The 21,052-nt window shown below is 38.6% G+C and overlaps 1 protein-coding gene across 7 annotated transcripts in view; it reads left to right on the top strand.

Moving 5' to 3' along the window:
• Positions 1-2,683: 2,683 nt before the first annotated feature.
• The window catches only part of MAPK8 (mitogen-activated protein kinase 8), a 100,179-nt gene continuing 81,810 nt past the window's right edge, over positions 2,684-21,052 (top strand). For 2 of the 7 annotated variants that reach the window (XM_045437991.1, XM_045437985.1), the window contains exons 1-2: positions 2,706-2,862; positions 4,234-4,387. The gene's annotated coding sequence lies outside the window, so the exon portion shown is untranslated. Of the gene's footprint in view, positions 2,863-4,233; positions 4,388-21,052 lie in introns of all 7 variants that reach the window. The other 5 variants (XM_045437990.1, XM_045437988.1, XM_045437989.1 and 2 more) reach the window with 4 other exon arrangements.

Below are 21,052 nucleotides of genomic sequence, written 5' to 3' on the forward strand. Positions count from 1 at the left end.
AACCCTACAAGCACCATAATGGCAGTAAATTCATATCTTTCGGTACTCACTCTAAATGTCAATGGACTCAATGCTCCAATCAAAAGACATAGGGTAACAGAATGGATAAGAAAACAAGATCTGTCTATATGCTGTTTCCAAGAGACCCACTTTAGATGTAAAGACACCTTCAGATTGAAAATAGGGGATGGAGAACCATCTATCATACTAATTATCACTGAGAGAAAGCCGGTGTAGCCATACTGATATCAGACAATCTAGACTTTAAAATAAAGACTGTATCAAGAGATACAGAAGGGCATTATATCATAATCAAGGGGTCTATCCACCAAGAAGACCTAACAATTGTAAACATTTATGCACCAAATGTGAGAGCACCCAAATATATAAATCAATTAATCACAAACATAAAGAAACTCATTGATAGTAATACCATAATAGTAGGGGACTTCAACACCCTACTCACAGCAATGGACAGATCATCTGATCAAAAAATCAACAAGGAAACAATGGCTCTGAATGACACACTGGACCAGATGGACTTAACAGGTATATTCAGAACATTTCATCCTAAAGCAGCAGAATGTACATTCTTCTCTAGTGCGCATGGAACGTTCTCCAGAATAGACCATATACTGGGACACAAATCAGCCCTAAGTAAGTACAAAAAGATTGAGATCATACCATGCATATTTTCAGGCCACAACGCTATGAAACTCAAAATCAACCACAAGAAAAAATTTGGAAAGGTAACAAATACTTGGAGACTAAAGAACATCCTACTAAAGAATGAATGGGCTAACCAAGAAGTTAAAGAGGAAATTAAAAAGTATAAGGAAGTCAATGAAGATGATAACACCACAACCCAAAACCTCTGGGATGCAGCAAAGGCAGTCATAAGAGGAAAGTATATAGCAATCCAGGCCTTCCTAAAGAAGGAAGAAAGATCTCAGGTACACCACCTAACCTTATGCCTTAAGGAGCTGGAAAAAGAACAGCAAATAAAACCCCAAACCAGCAGATGATAGGAAATAACAAAGATTAGAGCAGAAATTAATGCTATCAAAACCAAAAAACCAGTAGAACAGATGAAACCAGAGCTGGTTCTTTGAGAGAATTAACAAAATTGATAAACCACTAGCCAGTTGGATCAAAAAGAAAAAGGAAAGGACCCAAATAAATAAAATCAAGAATGAAAGAGGAGAGATCACAACCAACACAGCAGAAATAAAAACAATAATAAGAGAATATTGTAAGCAATTATATGCCATCATAGGACCCTTACACACCAAGTTACTTCTGTCTGAAATATTTTCTGCCCAGTTAAATGTACTCTTAGCTTAAGAGGCAGTGCCTCAAGGAAGACTTTCCTAGCCTTATTAATTCTATTAATTGGTTTCATAATACCTTATATCCATATCAATTTATATTATAATGCAGTGATCATTTTGCATTTGTTTACCATTATTAATTCCTTATTATGTTCATTACATCTTTAAGCTCCATTGTAGTGCTAGCACAGTGCCTGGCACAGAATGGGTATAAAATACATATTTACTGGAAATATGAAGGAAGGAAATAAAGAAGCCTAAAAGGAAGCAAGGAAATGGGAAGAGAGTGTATGAATGATTGCTCGCATTATTTTTCATTTCAGAATCATTGGAAACAGGCCAGCCCACCAGGACATGGGAAGATGGTGTACCTGAATTCACTCATTTATTCAACAAATATTTATATTCATTATTAATGTACTTTTTTTTCTGATTATGAACATAAGTGTTCCATTTAGAAACCATGGAAAAAAAATTCCCAAGTATAAAAGAGAACCAATTCACCTTTCATTCCACAGTCCAATGATAAACTACTGTTAAAATAATTTGGCAGATTTCTTTTCAGGTTTTTCTACGTACACATAATATATAGGTAGGATCATTATATAGGCAGACCTCCTTCTTTCTCTTAATGATATATTGGAACATTTTCCTGCATCCCTTGAGTTTCTTGAACACGTGGCATTTAAATTGATAAAATCTATTCCATTGCATAAGATGTATGTAATTTAGACACCTTTCCACCCATTGTTGGATATTTAAGGGCTTCCCAATTTGTCTCTTCTGGGGTAAGAGATAAATCAGGTAATGCATTGAATCTGGCACGAGGTGAATTTTGGGAAAACACGAGGCAGGTTTTTCCAAGGAGGGTGAAAAGAACAATTCCTTCTTGTAGGTTGCTGGGCCCCGGGCACATGTCCCCAGAACGGAACGTAATGTCGGTCAATGTAATGGACATTTTGTCTCGCGGGTATGTGCTCAGAATCCGGGTGCCTCCTCCCCGCGTGGGTCTGTTCTAAGCACACTCTGCTTTCAAACCCTGAGGCAAGGAGCCCCAGCAGATCTGGCTCCCACGGGTGGACCGCCCCCGGCCAGCAGCCTAGAGTTCCGGCCACACGCCGCCACGTGCCAAGAGCAGGGCCCCGCCCCCTCCGATTCCCCGACACGCCCCTCACACTTGGCCCTCAAAAGCTCTCCCCGCAGCTCCGCCTCCAGGCGACCTCCGCAAGTCCTCCCGGCCCCTATAGTAGCCCCGCCCCAGACTTCGAGCCCCGCCCCCGCAATCCGGGCCCCGAGGCTGCCCCGCCCCAAGAGCCGTTTGCGAGGCGCGGGGGTGGGGCCCTGCGCGATGACGTGGGCGGGCGTGCGCGGTGACGGCCCGCGTCCCTGTTACTCAGCGGAGCGGCCGAGGCCGGACGACGCGGCCGGGAACGCAGAGCCGCGAGCAGCCCTGGGTAACGGCCGTGGCGAGCGCCTGGACGGCGCCAGTCCCGCCGGCGGGTTTTCCTGTCGCCGTTCGCTGCGTTGCGGGGTGAGTGCGGCGGGTGCCGCAGGGCCGGGGCGGCCGGCGGCCCCGCCGTGTTTATGTTATTGTGCCGCCGCCACCGCCGCCGCCTTCTCCTCAGCCTTGACCCCCTCCCGGGAGTGGGGGGCGGGAGCGCGCGCCGGCTGGGGGCGCGCGGCGGGCGGGGGTGGCGCGGGAACAATAGCGGCTGGGGAGGCCGGGGCCGGCCAGGGGGCGTGGGGCTGCGAGACCCGGCGCGCCCAGGCCGTCAGCCCCCGGCCCGCCACTCCAGTTCCACCCGTCAATCCTCGCGCGCCCTCTTCGCACGGGTCCCGCATCCGCGTCGGGAGGGGAAAATGGAGCGGGGCGGGGGGGGGGGGGGAGGGGGAAGCGGCGGGCGGCAAGTTCTGAAACACTTCGAGGAAGGTCCGGACGGAGGCGCCTGGGCGGCCCGCCGCGCCCTGGCTGCCTCTCCCGGCGATGGGGAGATGAGAGCGCTCCTCCGGTTGCCGGGTCCGGACGCCTTCCTGGCGCCCACTGGGTCCGTGGTTTGTTTCTCGGTGGTTTCTTTGTGCTAAGGCTCTGGGCGAACACAGGCAACAGCTTCGAAAAAGGCTGGGGTGGCTTTCAGCGCTGGGCTGTGAGGGGGAGCCCGGCCCGCGACTTGCGTGGAAGGTGTCCATCACGCTGTGAGCGAGCTTCAGTGGTCAGCGGGCATTTCTCTTGAGGGTCACTCGGTGGTGACCTTTTGACTTTTTCACCCCACCCTCTCCTCTCTTTGTCTTGCCCTTGTGTTCCCAATCCTTAGATGGTAGGATCAAGTCCGGTTTAGAGTATTGCGATGAACGCTTTTGATTTTTATTTCTGAGAGTTCCCTATCAGATGTTTACTGTGAACTTAATAACATGTTGACTACATGGTATCAGTGTTCAGTGGTTACTATTTTTACCTCTGAAATTCAGTAGTCTTCGGTAGAATTCTGGTCTGTCAGTCCATTGTGTTTGGAGACAAGCATCCAGCAAGTACCTTCTTCACAATTAGAACATCTGTTTATTTCATTCATTCATTCAGCAACTGTTCAGTACTGTACTCAGATGGAGAGTTTGAAGGTAAAGGGAAATATCTTTTAATGGAAGAGGATGCTTTGAAATATAGATATGCCTTTAAATGATACAGTTATGTAAGTGATGAGTGTTAAAAAAGGTATTAGTTATATACTCTCGGTCATTTCACTATTTTTTTTTAGTAGTACAATCTGGAACTTAGAGTGCAGTGTTGTATTAGGAAGTAGAGTTAGGAAGTTGGTCTAAATGTACAACAGCTTTATTTATTTCCAAATCTAACTTTTTAGTCTTAACAGCCTTACAGTCTTACAGTCATTTGTAATGTCTATCTCAGATTTTCCTGCTGTGGGTTAACCTAGGAGTTCAGATGCTCTAAGTGAACATGTTTAGTGCTGTGCCTGACAAAAGCAAGCAAGAAATCAAAATGGGACCTCCTTGAGGACAGGCCTGTCTTGCATCTGTGTCTCCAGCACCTAGCCTGGAATATAGTAAGTGTTCAATAAAAGTCTGATTGATGAAAAGCTCTTTACAGTTAATAAGATTTAAAGTCCAGTCTTTATCAATTTCAGTATCAATTTTTTTCTATCCCTTCTAAACCATTTGCTATCCTAAAATAAAACCTCGTCTGAAATGTTTTTTTTTTAAGTATGTGTATCATGCACAGACAGTGATGTTTCAATAGGAGTCTAAAAATGATTGCATTTGTCTTTTGGTGACTATTGCTTTTGAAGTTTCTGATGACTAAGCAGAAAAGCTAGAATATGGGAAATAGGCTACCTAAAAGTTTTATTAGAAATGTTTAATTTCTAGGAGCGCCTGGTTGGCTCAGTTGGTTAAAGCATCTGACTTCAGCCCAGGTCGTGATCTCACAGTTTGTGAGTTCGAGTCGGGCTCTGTGCTGACATCTCAGAGCCTTCTTCAGATTCGGTGTCTCCCTCTTGCTCTGCCCCTCCCTCGCTCATGCTCTGTCTCTCTGTCAAGAATAAATAAACATTAAAAAAAAAAAAATTAAAAAAAAGAAATGTTTAACTTCTAATAGCATTTTTAGAAATATTTAATTTAAAATTCTACCTTGGTGAAGCATATGGGCCTAAAACTCCAAATAATACCGATTTATCCCAAGTTACATCTTTTTTCCCACTCACTGCTTAATAAATTTTAGCATTTGTTTTGGATATGAGCATATTTGAGGTGAGCCCATTAATATCTGATGTAGAGTACAAATAAAAAGGAAATGATACTTTATTAAGATAAGGAATGAAAATCTTGAGATCCCAAACTTTCATTGCTTTGCCTAGTATGTCAGATTTCAGTAAGGTTTACTGATACAATCCTTTGGCAGTAGCTCACTGTCAGGTTACATGTCAAACCAGTTTATTTTGTTTTGTTTATGAAGTTCTTTTGTTTTTTAAAATCACAGCTTTATTGAGATACAATTCACATACCATAGGACTTACCGTTTAGAGTGTGCATCAGTGGTTTTTAGTGTATTCACAAAGTTTTGCATTGGTCGCTATCTAATTCCAGAACATTTTCATCACCCCAAGAATAAACCCTGTACCCATTAGTAGTCATTCCTCATTCTACTCTAAATTATATTAAAAGGAAGAGATAGCACTGAAATGGGCTCTCCGTAAAAGTGTCCCAGAACAGGTGGAAACTATACCCTTTAAATTCCTTTAGATCCTGGGAGAAAGGCCACTTGGGAAGGCAATTAAAGAATAAATTCCACCCAAATTAATGATGTTAGAATATTAACTCAATACCTAATATTATGGAAACGACCTTGTGAAGATTCTCAAGTGAAACAACTTGAAATTATTTAAGTGATTATCCTAGTGGCAGTTGAAGAAGTTGTTGAATAGAAGTCTGGTTCAAGTTGTCTACGGCCATACCACCCTGAACGCGCCCGATCTCGTCTGATCTTGGAAGCTAAACAGGGTCGGGCCTGGTTAGTACTTGGATGGGAAGTCTGGTTCATGTTAGTCTGATTTGTCTGTGAAGTGAATTTGGACACATTTGAATCGACCAGGTAGTTTAGATGCTGTGTTGCAAATATAGAAGTGTCAAATAATGTCTGACATGAAAGTGCCAGCTCTCTAGAGGTCTCTGGTCAAGTCAGTGGTATAGGTAGTAGCCTTTCTGATTCATGTAGTGCAAGGAAGTCATTATAGCCACATAACTCTGGGTATGAATCATTTGCCTATTTCAGCGAGCTGTGATGCTTGTTGTCTTAGTCATAAGCTCTTACATGAACATTTAGAAAATTTGTCTTACTCTTATGCAGATTAACTTGAACTCTGATTTCAGAAATGAGTTCTGAGTCAGCAGACTTTACTACCTAAAAGATGACAGGAGTATTGAAATAAGAGCTGTCCTATCATTCAGGGCAGTAGGTGAAACTAGACCTGTCCAGGAATCAAACTTGGGTTCACTTCTCAGTTCTGTCTTCTGGACTTTGTCATTGAGTTCTAGAGCCATAGAAAAGTTGCTTAGCCTCTTTGGATTTAGAACTATAAACTGAAGCTGTTGGAACTCTTTTTTGATAGAAATGTTACCAGATAGGTTTTTCTTCAGAAAACATACTAGGACAAAAAGAGTCCTTGGGTGATAATCAGAATCCTGTGTCAAGAACAGCAGTGAAACTTAGACTTTTGTAATTTTCAGAAGCAGAGAAAATTGTTAAGTCAGATATTTTCTGTAATATCCATTCTTCTAGAAAAAAGCTTCACAGTAACCTAAGAGTTTTTGAATGATAGATTTTATTCATTTTACAGCACCATGCTTACTAATGAGACTTCCATTACTCTCAGAGGGTTAGTGGAAGATGTGAAAATGAAGAGTTTATTAGCCTTCAGAAGCTTATGATCAGACATGGGACTCAAGGCATATCTAAACAGTGAATTTATGTTCTTTTAAAAGATTTATGAGAGCTTTCCCCAAACAAAAGCCTGCCCTGAATATCTGGACCGGCTAAATTTCATTGAAATCTGTTTTTTAAATTATATGCGAATATGTAAGAAAACTTACTAGCTGCCATTCTTTTTCAGGGTGGTGGGTTATATCATAAATATAGCTAATGTGGTGTTAATACATGTCTGTCTCCTGATACCCTGTCTCCTGATACATCAGGTTTGGTTAAAATCTGCCAATTCTTTAGGAAGTTAAGGAGCCCAAACTTAATAGTGGTTGTTAACATGGGCTTTAGGGTCATCTCTGAGTACACATTCATGCTCCAAATCTAATTATATGGCCAGGTTAGTTCAGGGTATATAACATCTTTGGGCTTGTTTTATTATTTGTCAAATGAGACTAATAATAGCACATAATCTCATAGGGCTATAAAATTTAAGGTACTGTATGTGAAGTGCTTGACACTAATATAGTACCTGGAATACTAGATAAAAGTATTCAGGAAATTTTAGCTATTATTAACACTTAAGATTTTTAACTTGGAACAAATGCAAAATGCCAAGTAAATTAAAAACTAATTTCATGTACAGTAAACATTTGAATTGTCCAAAATGCCAGTTGTTTTCCGCTGCATCTTTGGGGTTTGTTTAAAATTGGATTGTCTTAGTATCTAATCTGAATTGACTGAAATGATTTAACATTTGTACCAGTAATCCTCTCTGCTTTAAAATTTAGAAACGTTCCAGAAACAAATATTAAAAGAAAATTATTTGCCACATTCTCTGATACAAAGTTATTTTGCCGTGTTTACCTTTACCACTGCAGAGAATTGTCCAAGCTTTCCTAGGTTGATTTTGACAGATTTCTAAAAGAATGGCAATCCAGGAACGGGGAATAGCTGTATCATGTACCCGTATTTGAAGCAAATGGAATACTGTTATATCTTTAATCTTAATTTTGACTCTGAAGATTGCAGATTTGTCAGAGACCGCGTAACCACAACAGTTCATTAAGCATTTTCTAGAGGTCTCTAGAAAAACGAGGGAAATTATTTATAAGTGGCATCTGGAAATATTTTTCCTGTGTTTTTCTGTTTTCTGTGTAGTGTTTCTGTGGTTATATTGGTATATCAAATTTCTTATACTTACTAGGGGCACCTGGGTGACTCAGTAGGTTGTGTCTGACTCTTGATTTTGGCACAGGTCATGATCTCACAGTTTTGTGGTGCCTGCTTGGGATTCTCTCCTCCCCCCTGCCCCTCCTCCACATGCTTTCTTTCTCTCTCTCTCTCTCTCTCTCTCTCAAAATAAATAAACTTTATTAAAAAAATAAAATAAAATATACTCACTAGATAAACCGCAAAAAGCAAGATGTCTTCTTTCCTAATTTCTGGTTAAAGTTGTGACATGGTACAGATAAGTCAAAATGTAAATCATGAGAAAAGACAAACTTTATAGTCATCTCAAATGCATTTTGGAGCACAATAGGATATTAAAAGAAGTATATGAAAAGCAGATAGAAAAGATGCTATTCACATATTAACCAGAATCCTCAAACTCTGCAGTATTGAAGCTCTGAAGACTTAAAGCTAGATTTACGCTAGGAGCATTTTTCTTAAATTTTTCTCAGAGAAGTATGGGTTTCACTGCTTCCTGTTGCTGAGGGGCTCAAGCCCCAACATATTTTTAGGGTCACTAGGAAAGAAAAGAGCCAAGCACACCGCCTCTGCTTGGCATGAGACATTAACACATCAGGAACTTGCTGTTTTCTAAAAGCTGTTGATGGGAATGGATACTCACCCTTCTCTGACTTGCTCTTTACAGAGTGAATCGCAGCTGCCATAAGGGTCAACCAAAAATGAAATAAAGGAAAGCCATCACTGTATAGATTTCTCTGTTACTTAAGAAAGGGTTACTTTTTAGTCAAAACAAAAACCGAAGCATCTGGCTGAGAATTAAAGTTTTAGTAATTTTATTTATATTTTGACTCAGTAACTTATTCATTTTGATTCAGAATTCCAAAGATTGAGAAAGATATAGTAAAAAATATCCTTCCCATTCTCTTCCTCCACATGGAAACAGTGTTAAGTTTTCTGTGAATCCCTGTAAAGAAGTTAATGTATGTGCAAGTAAATACACAATCACTTGTCCAAAACCCTGGATCCAGATGCATTTCAGAATTAGTTGTTTTTTGGTTTTTTTTTTTTTGTGGGGGGGGAGGTTGCTGCAGAAAGGTAATATAGTACATCTACCATTTCATTCAAAATCCCTAGTGGAGGGGGGGAAGTGTGTAGCATCCTGTAATTAAATGTTAATATTTCTGTTCAAAAGCGTAAATAGTACACTAAAGATAAATAAAGATTATAAAGTCTTATGGAAATTTTTGTCAGATTTTGACACCAAGTAGGTTTGTACTAAGCTTATAAAAAACTTATTTTTCTGAGCTTGACAGATTTCAGAATTGCCAATGAGGAATTGTGTGTCTTACATATGTAATGTATGTCCTCTGACTTCACCTCCTTATTCATTGAGTTGTTGCATACTTTGCACAGTATCCTTTATCTTTTATTTTTAACTTAACAATATAGTTTAGAGATGATTTCCTATGTAAATACCAAGTTTATTTTTTAAACACCTTCACAGTGTGTCATTTGTCTTAGCTTGGACAGCTATAACAAAATATCATAGACTGGGTGGCTTAAACAATAGGCATTCTAGTTCTAGAGGCTGGGAAGTGCAAGATCAAGGTGTTCAGAGATTTGGTTCCTGGTGAGGACTCTTCCTGGCTTGCAGATGTCACCTCATTGTGTCCTCACTTGGAGAGAGGGAGTGTCTGCTTTCTCTTCCTGTTTTTAGGATAGTGATCCCATCATTGAGGTCCTATCTTCACAAGCTCTTACAGTACTAATTACCTCCCAAAGTTCCAAAGGGGACACAAATTCAGATCATAACACCATTTTACAGGTGTAACATTGATTTAACTAGCCCCTTTTTTGATGTACATCTAGGTTGTTTTAGGTTGTTCTTTTGCTGTCAAAAGCCATGGTCAAGTGGATTACCTTAAATATACATCATTTAACACTTGCATAGAAATGTGTAGGATACATATCCAGAAGTGGAATTGCTAGATCAGAATGTATGTGCCTTTCTAAATTTGACAGACATTGCCAAAATAACATTTGTAGAAGTTGTTCCAACTTGCGTTTCACCAGCCCTGCCATTATGAGAGACATTAGACATATTTTTACTTTTAAGGGCTATTTATAGTTTTTTTTATTGTGAACTGTCCATATCCTTGCCTATTTTTATATCACTTTGTTACTCATCTTTTTAGATTTGTAGAATTTATTTTTATATTAGGGAAAATAGCTCTATGCTAATTTTTGGAAATATTTTTCCTAATTTGCTCTTCACTTTTTGGTTTCTTTATGGTGATTTTATCATTCTGAATTTTTTTCCCCAATAGTTAAAATGCTTACCAATCTTAACTGACTTCTAAATTGCGTGTTATGGTTAGAAAGTCTTTTGCTAAGCTAAAGACTATGCAAGAATTCTCAAGTGTTATTTTTCTAGAACTTTTATGGTTTCTTTGTTCTTTTCTCACTCTCTTTTTGTACTTTTAATTCTTTTACTTATTTGGAATTTATTCTGGAGTAAGGTCTGATATATAGGTCCAACCTTATTTCTGTTACCACATAACCATCCAGTTGTCCCAACATGATTTATTGAATAACAGTTTTTGTCTTACAGATTTGAAATGCCACCTTTATAATTTACTGGATTTCCATGTGTATTTGGGACCATTCCTGGTCCACTGACCTATCTGCCCATTTGGGAACCAAACCATCCTGTTTTAATTATTGTATTTTATACTGTGTTTTCTGTTAGGGCTAATTCCCTTTCTTCTTCAAAATCTTTTCTGACTTCCATCTTGTTTATATGAAATTTTGCAATCAGTCCATTTAGTTTAGTTACCATTTCTGTTGGGATGACTTGATTTTTTTATTTTATGAAGGTAAAATTTGTAGTAAGATGCACAGTCCTTAAATGTATAGCCCAGTGAATTTTGCCTATGTATATATTCTGTGCAACACCCAGATCGAGATCTGGAACATTACCATTACCCAGAAAGTTTTCTTATGCTCTTTTCAAGTTAATACCTCTTCTTGTGCACCACCCCTCCCACCTTAACTTCTATCACATAGATTCACTTTGTGTTTAGGGTTTTCTTCATATTTATTGGCAGCTTTATGAAAGTGTCGTGTCTCTCTATCCAAGAATATGGAAAACCTTAATCTTTTCATTTCTTCAAGTCCCTTTTTGGGTTCCTAATAGCATTTTTAGGTTTTTTGCTATTAATTTTTTTTCTTTCTTTTCTCTGTTAGAAATGGCATCTTTCCTTTTATCTTCTACCTGATTGTATATATAAGAAAGCTGTTTATTTTGCTCATTAATTAATAATTTGTATATTTAATAATAATTTGTATGTTAAACTCCCTTTTAAAACTTGTAATTTGTAGTAATTCTGTAGTTGAAATTTTTATTATCAGGTATAAACCATGTATCCTTTTTCACTTTCTCCAGGTTTACCTCCCCTCTCCCAGCTTTTAGTGATTTTTAAACATAGTTTTCTTCCACAGTGTATAAAACAAAGATCAAAATATCTGTATACTTGTTGAGTATTTAAAGGATGTGAGTAGTGAAATTCAGGAGGGATTATGAGAGTAATTAGGGCAATGTGCAGTTTTTTAACATTAACATTAAATAGACTTGAATCATGGTTTCCAAAACATCAAGTAGACAAGCTAGTCATCATTTGACAGTGAATGCAGAGTTAGTAAATAACTTTTTTGTCTCTTATTTGGTAATACTTACAGATAGTTTTCTATGTACATAGCACCCAGAGGCAGTTTCTGGAAGTATAACTTAGTCTGCTGTCTGGAAACATATAATCAAAGTGGAGAGTCAAGCTATATAGAAGTGAGCAGCAAATGAATGTGGAGAGGAAGGACTTAGACTTAGAAAAATGATGCTGGCAAAAATCTGCAAGACTGGAAAGCATGGAGGTGGAGGAATGAGTGGAAGGAGTGGGTTTGATTTGACTATTGGGCTTGAGGTATCTCATCCTTGTGAAATTATGTCGTGGTTGAAGATATTTGGCTGAAATTCAATTCAATTTAATTGTTTAATGGAGATTTCATAGTTGGGTTTGTATCTTTCCACCTCTCCCTGCCCCACAAAAATCTGAGGTGATTTACTCCTCCAGGACTCACACACTGTTGAATAAGCAGATAGAAATAAATAATCAAAACCGAGGGAAAACAAGAGTCCAGAATGTTCTAATAATAGCTAATACTTATTCAATACTTATCATATACCAAGCACTGTTCTAGTGCTTTACCTATGTTAAAGTGTTTAAACATCACACAACAGCCCTATGAGGTAGACTCTCTTCAGTGTTTTTCCCATTTTATAGATGAGGAAGCAGGCACAGAAAGATTATGTGGGAAATTGCTGGTGACGTTGATGAGTTTTATTGAAGTGAAGAGAAAGAAACCAAATTGAAATCAGTCAAAATACATTGAATGAAAAGTTTTTTTAAGAGTAAATGAGAAATGAGCAAATGCAGGTATAGTATATGTAGAAAACTTTTTAAAGATTAGCCATGAATTGAAACAGAAGAGTGAATGGGTAGATAAAGTAAAATATAGGGTCTAGTGAATGAAAAAGAGAATATACAGGAAAAGGAATGGAGAGCATGAGTAGAGAGATTGGTTTTTGTTAGACAGAGGTCTTCCATCAAAGAGGAGGAAATGCAGAAAAATTGTGTGCCGTTGTAAGGAAGTTTGGTGGTTAGAAGATGAAAGCTTATCCTTCTTGTGTTCAGCCTTTATCATCTGTCCTGGTTTCAGTTTTCTCAGTGAAGTATGAGTTTGGTATGGGCAAGAGGGGGAAGGGAGTGTGGGAAGTTTTAAGCAGTTTGCCAGGAAGTATTGATTAATTATTCTTTTAAGGTTTCAAATCTTGAATTTAAAGTGATATTAGTCAGCCTGGTTTTGTGATCCCCCCCCCCCCCCCCCCCCCCCCGCTGGCATTATTTAACTGGTTAGATACAAACACGGATAGGCAGATCAACTTCTGGGGTGAGGTTTTGCTAGGTGTATCAGATTTCTAAAGAGAGAGCATCAGTAGCAGATATTTATATATAAAGAAATTTCAAGGAATTTGCTTACACAGTTGGAGGCTGGCAGGTTGGAAATCTGTAGGGCAGGCTGGCAGGAAATTCTTGGGCAAGAGTTGATGCTACAGACCTGAAGTAGAATTTCCTCTTTCTCAGGAAAACCTCAGTTTGTCCCTTAAGACATTTCATCGGATTGGATGAGGCTCACCCACATTATTGAGGATAATCTCCTTTACCTACAGTCAACTGACTGTGGATGTTAGCAACATCTGCAAAATATCGTCATAGCAACACTTAGATTTGTGTTTGATTGAATAACAGGACTGCCGCACAACCAAAGTGACACATAAAACTAGGTCACTATAAAATAAGGAAAAAGGAAGGGACAAGGAAAATAAGGACTTTTTAAAGGGAGTGCTTACAGGAGTGGTGATGAATCGTGAACTCGTAACTGGACAAGAAAAGGAGGTGAAATCAGAATGGATAGTAAGGAAGTAGTAGCATTAATGTATTGGAAATTTCAATTAGAATTGTTAGGGGTGGGTGGGATTGGATAAAGTAATGAACTAGAAGGATTGAGTGTGTTGGTCAGAGTGGGATGCTTGAAATAGAGATTTAACAGGTATAATCGTTTCTGGCAATGATAATACCCAGGATGCTTTGGAAAATGGACTGCTAAAGTGGGGTTGAATGAAAAGTCTGTGGAAATGAGGACGCCAATGAATTAAAGAGGGTGAGGTATTAAAGGGGTTAGTCAGTCTGCATGAATGGTGGTCAGTAGCTGGTGACGGCAGTAAGGATACTGTGAACGAGTTGCCAACATCCTTAATCAGTGGAGAAGAATTGGAAGGAGGGTAGATGATAATAAGGAATGGTAAACGTATAATCAGCTAAGTTTGTCACAAACTAGGAATTTCAGCCCAGTGAAGGGCTGAGGAGAGATGGCGGATTCGGTAAAACGGAGGATGTACACCACCTCCATTGTACATGTACATGGAGGATGTGGCAGTTAAGAACTCAGAGAAGATGACCAGGAAGAGTTGGACTTTTTCTGGGACATGAAGCATGAATGAGATTGGTCCTGATAATAGGAGATGTGGGCATCAGTTCTACTGTTAGAGGACTCTATGGCAGTGTATTTCAAGTTGCCAGTCATGACCCTTTAGTGGAGAATGAATTTAGGAGGTCACAACTAATGTCGTGGTTTTAAATGAAACAGAATAGAAAATATCACAGAGTAATATCACAAGTAATAAGGGGCTAAGAATTTTTTAACAACTTCATTGAGATTTAATTTATACGCCATTACAATTCACCTATTTCAAATATACAAGTTAAAAAAAATTCTTCTTGTTATTCATGGAATAATGCTGCCATCACCACAGCCTAATTTTAGAACATATTTGTCACTCTGAAAATTCCATACTTAGGGCGCCTGTGTGGCTCCGTTGGTTGAGTGTCTGACTTTTGATTTCGGCTCAGGTCATGATTTCACAGTGGTGAGATGGAACCCTGCATCCTGCCGTTCTTCCCTGGGCATGGAGCCTCCTTAAGATTCTCTCTCTCACTCTCCCTCTGCCCCTCCTTGCTCTCTCAAAAACAAAAAACAAACCCCGAAACACCAAACACCTTTTTATTCTGTATCCAAGTTTCTTCTGTTGTCCATTTTGTAGGTAGGTTTCTCAAACCAGGATTCAATCAAAGTTCATGTGTTACATTTGTTGTTGCCTTAGACACTTTTAATCCGTGCTCCTCCCACCCCCCACCCCGCTCTGTGGAGTATACATTCCAAGACCCCCAATGGATGCCTGAAACTGCAGGTAGACCGAACCCTACTTTTTCCTATACATATATATCTGTAATAAAGCTTAATTTGTAAATTAGGCCCAGCAAGAGATTAATAACAATAATAATAAAATAGTTCATAACTATGTATTATAATAAAGGCTATGTGAAAATTGTCCCTCCCTATATATCTTATTGTACTGTACACCCGTCTTGTGATGATGATACAATGCTTGTGTGATTCATTCACTTCATCATGAGGTGAATGATGTAGGCACTGTGATGTAGTGTTAGGCTACTATTGATCTTCTGACGGTGAGTCAGAAGGAGCATCATCTGCTTTTGGACCAGTGGTTGAAATCATGGAAAGCAAAACCTCAGATAAGGGGAGACTACTGTACTACATTTGTCCTACCTCCACTTGCTCTCCCCATGGTCCTGGCTTCTGGAAGAGATCAGGCCAGTTGTCTTACAGAATGTTTCACATTCTGAATTTGTCTGATTGTTTCCTTGTGGTATTTAATTTGTATCTGCAGCCACTGTGTTTCCTAAAAATAGAAGGTTGGGTCTAAATGCTGGATTATATTTAGATTTTTTGGCTTAGATGCTCTTGTGTACATTGTATTCATTCATAATATAAGGCATATAACACCGGGTTTTGTATGCCTAAAGTGTGATCATTTGGTTAAAGTGGTATTTTATAGATCTATCCATTATAAAGATGTTTTTTCCCCCTCTTTGCAATTAGCAGCTGATCAGTGAGGCAGTAGTTTGGTTCACTGAGAAAATTCTGTCTCCCAGAAGCTTTTTGCTTGATGGTTTTAAAGCCTTTCGTTGTCTAAATCGGTTATTTCAGGGGCGCCTGGGTGGCTCAGTAGGTTGTCTGACTTTGGCTCAGGTCATGATCTCGAGGTTTGTGACTTTGAGCACTGTGTCGGGCTTTGTGCTGACAGCTTGGAGCCTGGAGCCTGCTTCGGATTCTGTGTCTCCCTCTCTGCCCCCACTTGTGCTCTCTGTTTCTCTCTCTAAAATAAATAAACATTAAAAATTTTTAAATCAGTTATTTGATTTGGGCTCACAAAATGTTTCTATTCTGGATCTGTTAGCCAGCTGTCCTCCATTAAAAAGACTTTTCCCTTGTCAACTAGGATTGAACCACAGTTTTTTCCTAAAAATATGAGGTAAATGTTTATTTTCCTTTGATATATCAATCTTTTAACTCTGAAAACTCCTTGAATTCTGAATTCTGAACTTGATTTCTACTCTGAAAATTAGTTACTAGTTATCTCCGATGGTGGCAAACAACTTTATTTACCTCTTTCTTTCTCTCGTTCAGTATTACAGAAATTTGTGGGGGTGGGGGTTAGTATTTTATAATCATTTCAGTCACTATTCTTTTTTTTAGAAAGTTTATTTTTTTAGAAATTTTAGATTTACAGAAAAAATGAGAACATATTACAGAGATTTCCCATATACCCTCACCCAATTTCTCCTATTAACAACATCCTCCTACATTAATAGGGTACATTTATGATAATTAGTAAACTAATGTCAATATATTATTACTAACTGAAGTCCATAGTTTATTCAGCTTTCCTTAGTTTTTACCTAATGTCCTTTTTCTGTTCCAGGTATCCCATCTAGGATACCACATTCCATTTATTTGTCATGTCCCCTTAGAATCTTCTTGCCATTGGGTACTCAGACATTCCTTCAACGTTTTTGAAGGCCTTGACAGTTTTGAGGAGCACTGGTCAGGTGTTTTGTAGATTCCCCTCTGTTGGAATTTGTCTGATGTTTTTCTCATTTTTAGACTGGGATTTTGGGTTTAGGGGAAGCAGATCATAGGGGTAAAGTGCCATTTTCATTACATCATATCAAGGGTACATACTATTAACATAATTTGTAACTGTTGATGTTGGCCTTTAGTACCTGGCTGAGATAATGTTTGTAAGATTTCTCTGGTATAAAGTGACTCCACTCACCACCCCCCCCCCCCCCCATTGTACTATTTGGAAGAAGTCACTATGTGCAGCTATACTTAAAGAGTGAAGAGGTATGTTTTGCCTCCTTAAGAGTGGAATACAGGGGCACCTGGGTGGCGCAGTCGGTTGAGCGTCCGACTTCAGCCAGGTCACGATCTCACGGTCCGTGAGTTCGAGCCCCGCATCAGGCTCTGGGCTGATGGCTCAGAGCCTGGAGCCTGTTTCCGATTCTGTGTCTCCCTCTCTCTCTGCCCCTCCCCCGTTCATGCTCTGTCTCTCTCTGTCCCAAAAAAAATAAATAAACGTTGAAAAAAAAAATTAAAAAAAAAAAAAAAGAGTGGAATACATAAATTAGTTGAAATCCTTTCACATGAGAGATTTGACTCTTTTCCCCGTTTACTAATTCAGGACTTTGTATCAATATAGATTCATGATTATTTATTTCATACTTTAGGTTGTAACCCAATAATACTACATTATTTTCTTGCTCAAATTGTTCCAGCTTTGGCCTTCCAGTTGGTCTTCCAGTTGGCTCCTGTGTGCCTTTGACATACCTCCATCAGAGTGGGTTGTTTTTTGTTTTAGTTGTTTGTTTTTTGAGGCCTTCTTTAGTTTCTGTCAGTACAAGGTGGTTCCAGCCCATCTTACATATTTTCTGCTCTAATCCTAGAATCAACCACTTCTCCAAGGAGCTCTGTTTCCTTTCATTAGAGAATGTTGTTGGAAAATTAGAAACCAAGATCTGGGTGCTAGGTGTGCTTATCGCTACTAGGATCTAATTTCTTTTAGGTGCTCTCAGCATTCAGCAAAGAAATGAATGTGTACGTATATTAACATACACGTATATAAATATGTGTCTATACACGTATCTATAAATATTTTATGTAACCATCTGTGTCTATATTAAGCTAAACATGAGTTCTTACTGTGTTCAACTCTAATCCATTACCACATGGATCTTTTTGGCATTCTCCCCTTAGTGACAGTAAATTTCCTTCCATACTGAGAAACCTGCCTCCTACCATATAGGATTCATTTACTTAATTGTTTAATTCCAGTATGTATGTATGCAGAGCAGTATCAGAATTATTAACCCATACCCAAAAGGAAACAACTTTATCAACCAGGAGCTTTTTGTGTATTCTTTAGGAATTACTACATATATAATCACATGTACATACAAAAACAGTTTTATTTTTTCTTTCACAATCTATATACCTTTTCTTTTCTTTAATTTTTAATAGTTTTTTCAAAGTTTGTTTAGTATTGAGAGAGAGCACAAGCTGGGGATAGGCAGAGAGAGGGAGACACAGAATTCGGAGCAAACTCCAGGCCCTGAACTTTCAGCACAGACAGCTCGAGCTGTGGCTGGAACGCACAGACCATGAGATCATGACCTGAGCCTAAGTCAGACACTTAACCGACTGAGCCACCCAGGCACCCCATACCTTTTATTTTCTTTTGTTGTCTTGCTGCAATAGCTAGAATTTCTGGTATGATACTGAATAGGAGTGGTGAGAGGGGACATTCTTGTCTTGTTCCTGAACTTAGAGGGAAAGTATCTGGTTTCTCACCATTAAGTATGATATTAATTACAGAGTTTTGTTTTGTTAGATTTCTTTATCAAATTGAGGAAAATTCTCTCTATTCCTAGTTTGCTGAGAGTTTTTATCATGAATATGTGTTAGATTTTGTCAAATGCTTTTTCTTTTCCAGTGATAGGACCATATGATTTTTCTTCTTTAGCCTGTTAATGTGGTAGGTTACATTAATAGATTTTAGAACCAGCCTTACATACCTGAAATAAATACTTCTTGGTTGTGGTGTAGAATTTTTTTTATATATTGTTGGATTCCATTACTAATATTTTATTGAGGATTTTTATATCTGTGTTCATAAAGAATATTGCTCTGTAGTTTTCCTTTCCTGTAATGTTTTTGTCTGATTATGAGGATAATGCTGCCCTCATACAGTGAAGTAGGGAATGTTTCCTTGCTTCTGTTTTCTGGAAGACATTGTAGAGAATTAATAATTTGTATCATTCCCCCCCCCCCCCCATGTTTGGTAGAATTCATCAGTGAAACCAATTAGACTTGGTGCTGACAGTTTGGGAAGGTTAATTAATATTGATTCAGTTTCTTTAATTAATGTACTCCTATTCAGATTATGTGTTTCTGTGTGAATTTTGGTGGGTTGTATCTTTCACAGAATTGGTCCATTTCATCTCAGTTATCACATTTGTGAGTATAGAATTTTTCATAGTATTCTTTCACTATCCTTTTAGTGTACTTGAAATCAGTAGTGATGACCCCTCTTTCCTTTTTTATATTACTAATTTTTGTCTTCTTTCTCTCTCTTTTTTCTTGCTTAGTTTGGCTAGATTTTCTTTATATTTTCAAAAAACCAGTTTTTGTTTTTGTTGATTTGTTTTCTTTGTTCTTAGTTTTATTGATTTCTGCTCTAGTTTTTTGTTTTTTGTTTTTCCTTCTGCTTGCTTTAAGTGTCATTATTCTTTTTGATGCTCACATTGTTCCAGATTTGGCCAGTGGGAATTTCTTGAAGTGAATGCCCTATCGTTTTGATCTGACCTGGTTGGTCATTGAGTGCTTCGTGCAGAACGAGATGTCTGCGTTTCAACTTGTACTTACCCTGCCTCAGCCTGGAACACTCCATTCCTTAGGAAATTGGTTTTAGCCTTAATTTTACATGGTTGCTTACTTCTTTCATTTAAACTTTGAACAGGTCTGCCACAAAGGATCAGCCCTTTTGTTTTTCTTTGGTAGGCTACAGAGCAACTGAGGTATCCTGTCCATTCCTGTATTTGTTGAATTCTTCCTTGTTTCAAAAACAGAACAGGGGTGCCTGGGTGGCTCAGCCAGCCGGTTAAGTGTCTGACTTCGGCTTAGGTCACCATCTTTCAGTTTGTGAGTTCCAGCCCCGTGTTGGGCTCTGCTGACAGCTCAAAGCCTGGAGCCTGCTTCAGACTCTGTGTCTCCTTCTCTCTCTGCCCCTCACCAGCTTGCACTCTGTCTCTCTCTCTCTCTCTCTCTCAAAAATAAATAAAACATTTAAAAATTTTTTAAAAAAACAGAACATTTTCTTGTTCAGTATGTATAGGCGTAATGATACTTTACATATAGCCAAACTCTTCTATAAGTCACTGAAAGTGACTTGAACTTTAGCAGTTTGAGCTCCTGCTATGTTAAGAGATAATTGAACACACTTTCTTAAGAAGGTAGAAAATTGAGTATGCAATTTTCTGAATTACTTGATTAGGCTTTTCTGCATCTCTAGAATTGTTTCATCATTTATATTTGAAGTGTTTGAACTTTAACTTTAAGGTTTTTGCTATTTTTTTTTCACCAAATATTTACTGTCTGCTTGCACTTCACAATTAACCCATTTAATCCTTCTAACAACCTTTTAGGTAGATGTTGTTATTCTACCCTGTCTTCCATTTTATAGATGGGGAAACTGAGGCAGGTAAAGTTAAGTAAATTGCCCAGAGTGGTGGGGCCAGAATCTGAATCCAGATAATCTGTTTTAGAGTCTGAGTTTTAATCACTGCTCTGTGTGGCCTCTCCTGTGATAGTTACATGGATGAGTTGTGATTTTGCATCACATTCTCCCTTTCTCTTCCTGTTAATTATGGTGTGGTGGGTGGCACTCATATTACTGTAATGACTTGGTGTGGCATTGTAGGCACCAGTTATATAAGCAGTAGAGTTTTGAGATCCCTAATTGAAAGAATTCAGAGCCTTGTATTTTCATTGCTTTGTACTAATGGCCCTTTGCTGCAATTGTTTTTGGCCAAAAGACATTTTCTTTAATAGAGATAATCTCTAAAAAGATTGCATTCTCCTTAAAAAAAAAAAAAAAAAAAATTTTCTAAATCCATTTAGAGTTGAATTTTGAAGTACTATATTCTGTGATGATGTAAGATCAAAGGAGAGTAAGTAAAAACACTTCATAAGGTATGGAGAGCTGAATATTTGTAACAAGTTTATTGGTGTACATAGTTTGGCCGGTACTGTATATATAGAAACGATTATTATTTTATGAGGACATCTTACTGGAAATCTGAGATTCTTAGAATTCTAAGTTTCAGTTCTTTGCTATGTTAACAAGGGATCCACTGCATCCCATTTTCTCTTTAATTTTCTCCTCTTTCTGTGCCTCCCTGCAGTTACTAAGGCCTGCTAGTTCCCTAAGGTTAGGAAGCACCCCTTTTGGAAAGAATGTTATCCAGTGCTAATGAGAGGAAAAGAGTAGGCATTTGTTTATTTTTTT

Source organism: Leopardus geoffroyi, chromosome D2 (assembly GCF_018350155.1).
Source record: "Leopardus geoffroyi isolate Oge1 chromosome D2, O.geoffroyi_Oge1_pat1.0, whole genome shotgun sequence".
Lineage (NCBI taxonomy): Eukaryota > Metazoa > Chordata > Mammalia > Carnivora > Felidae > Leopardus > Leopardus geoffroyi.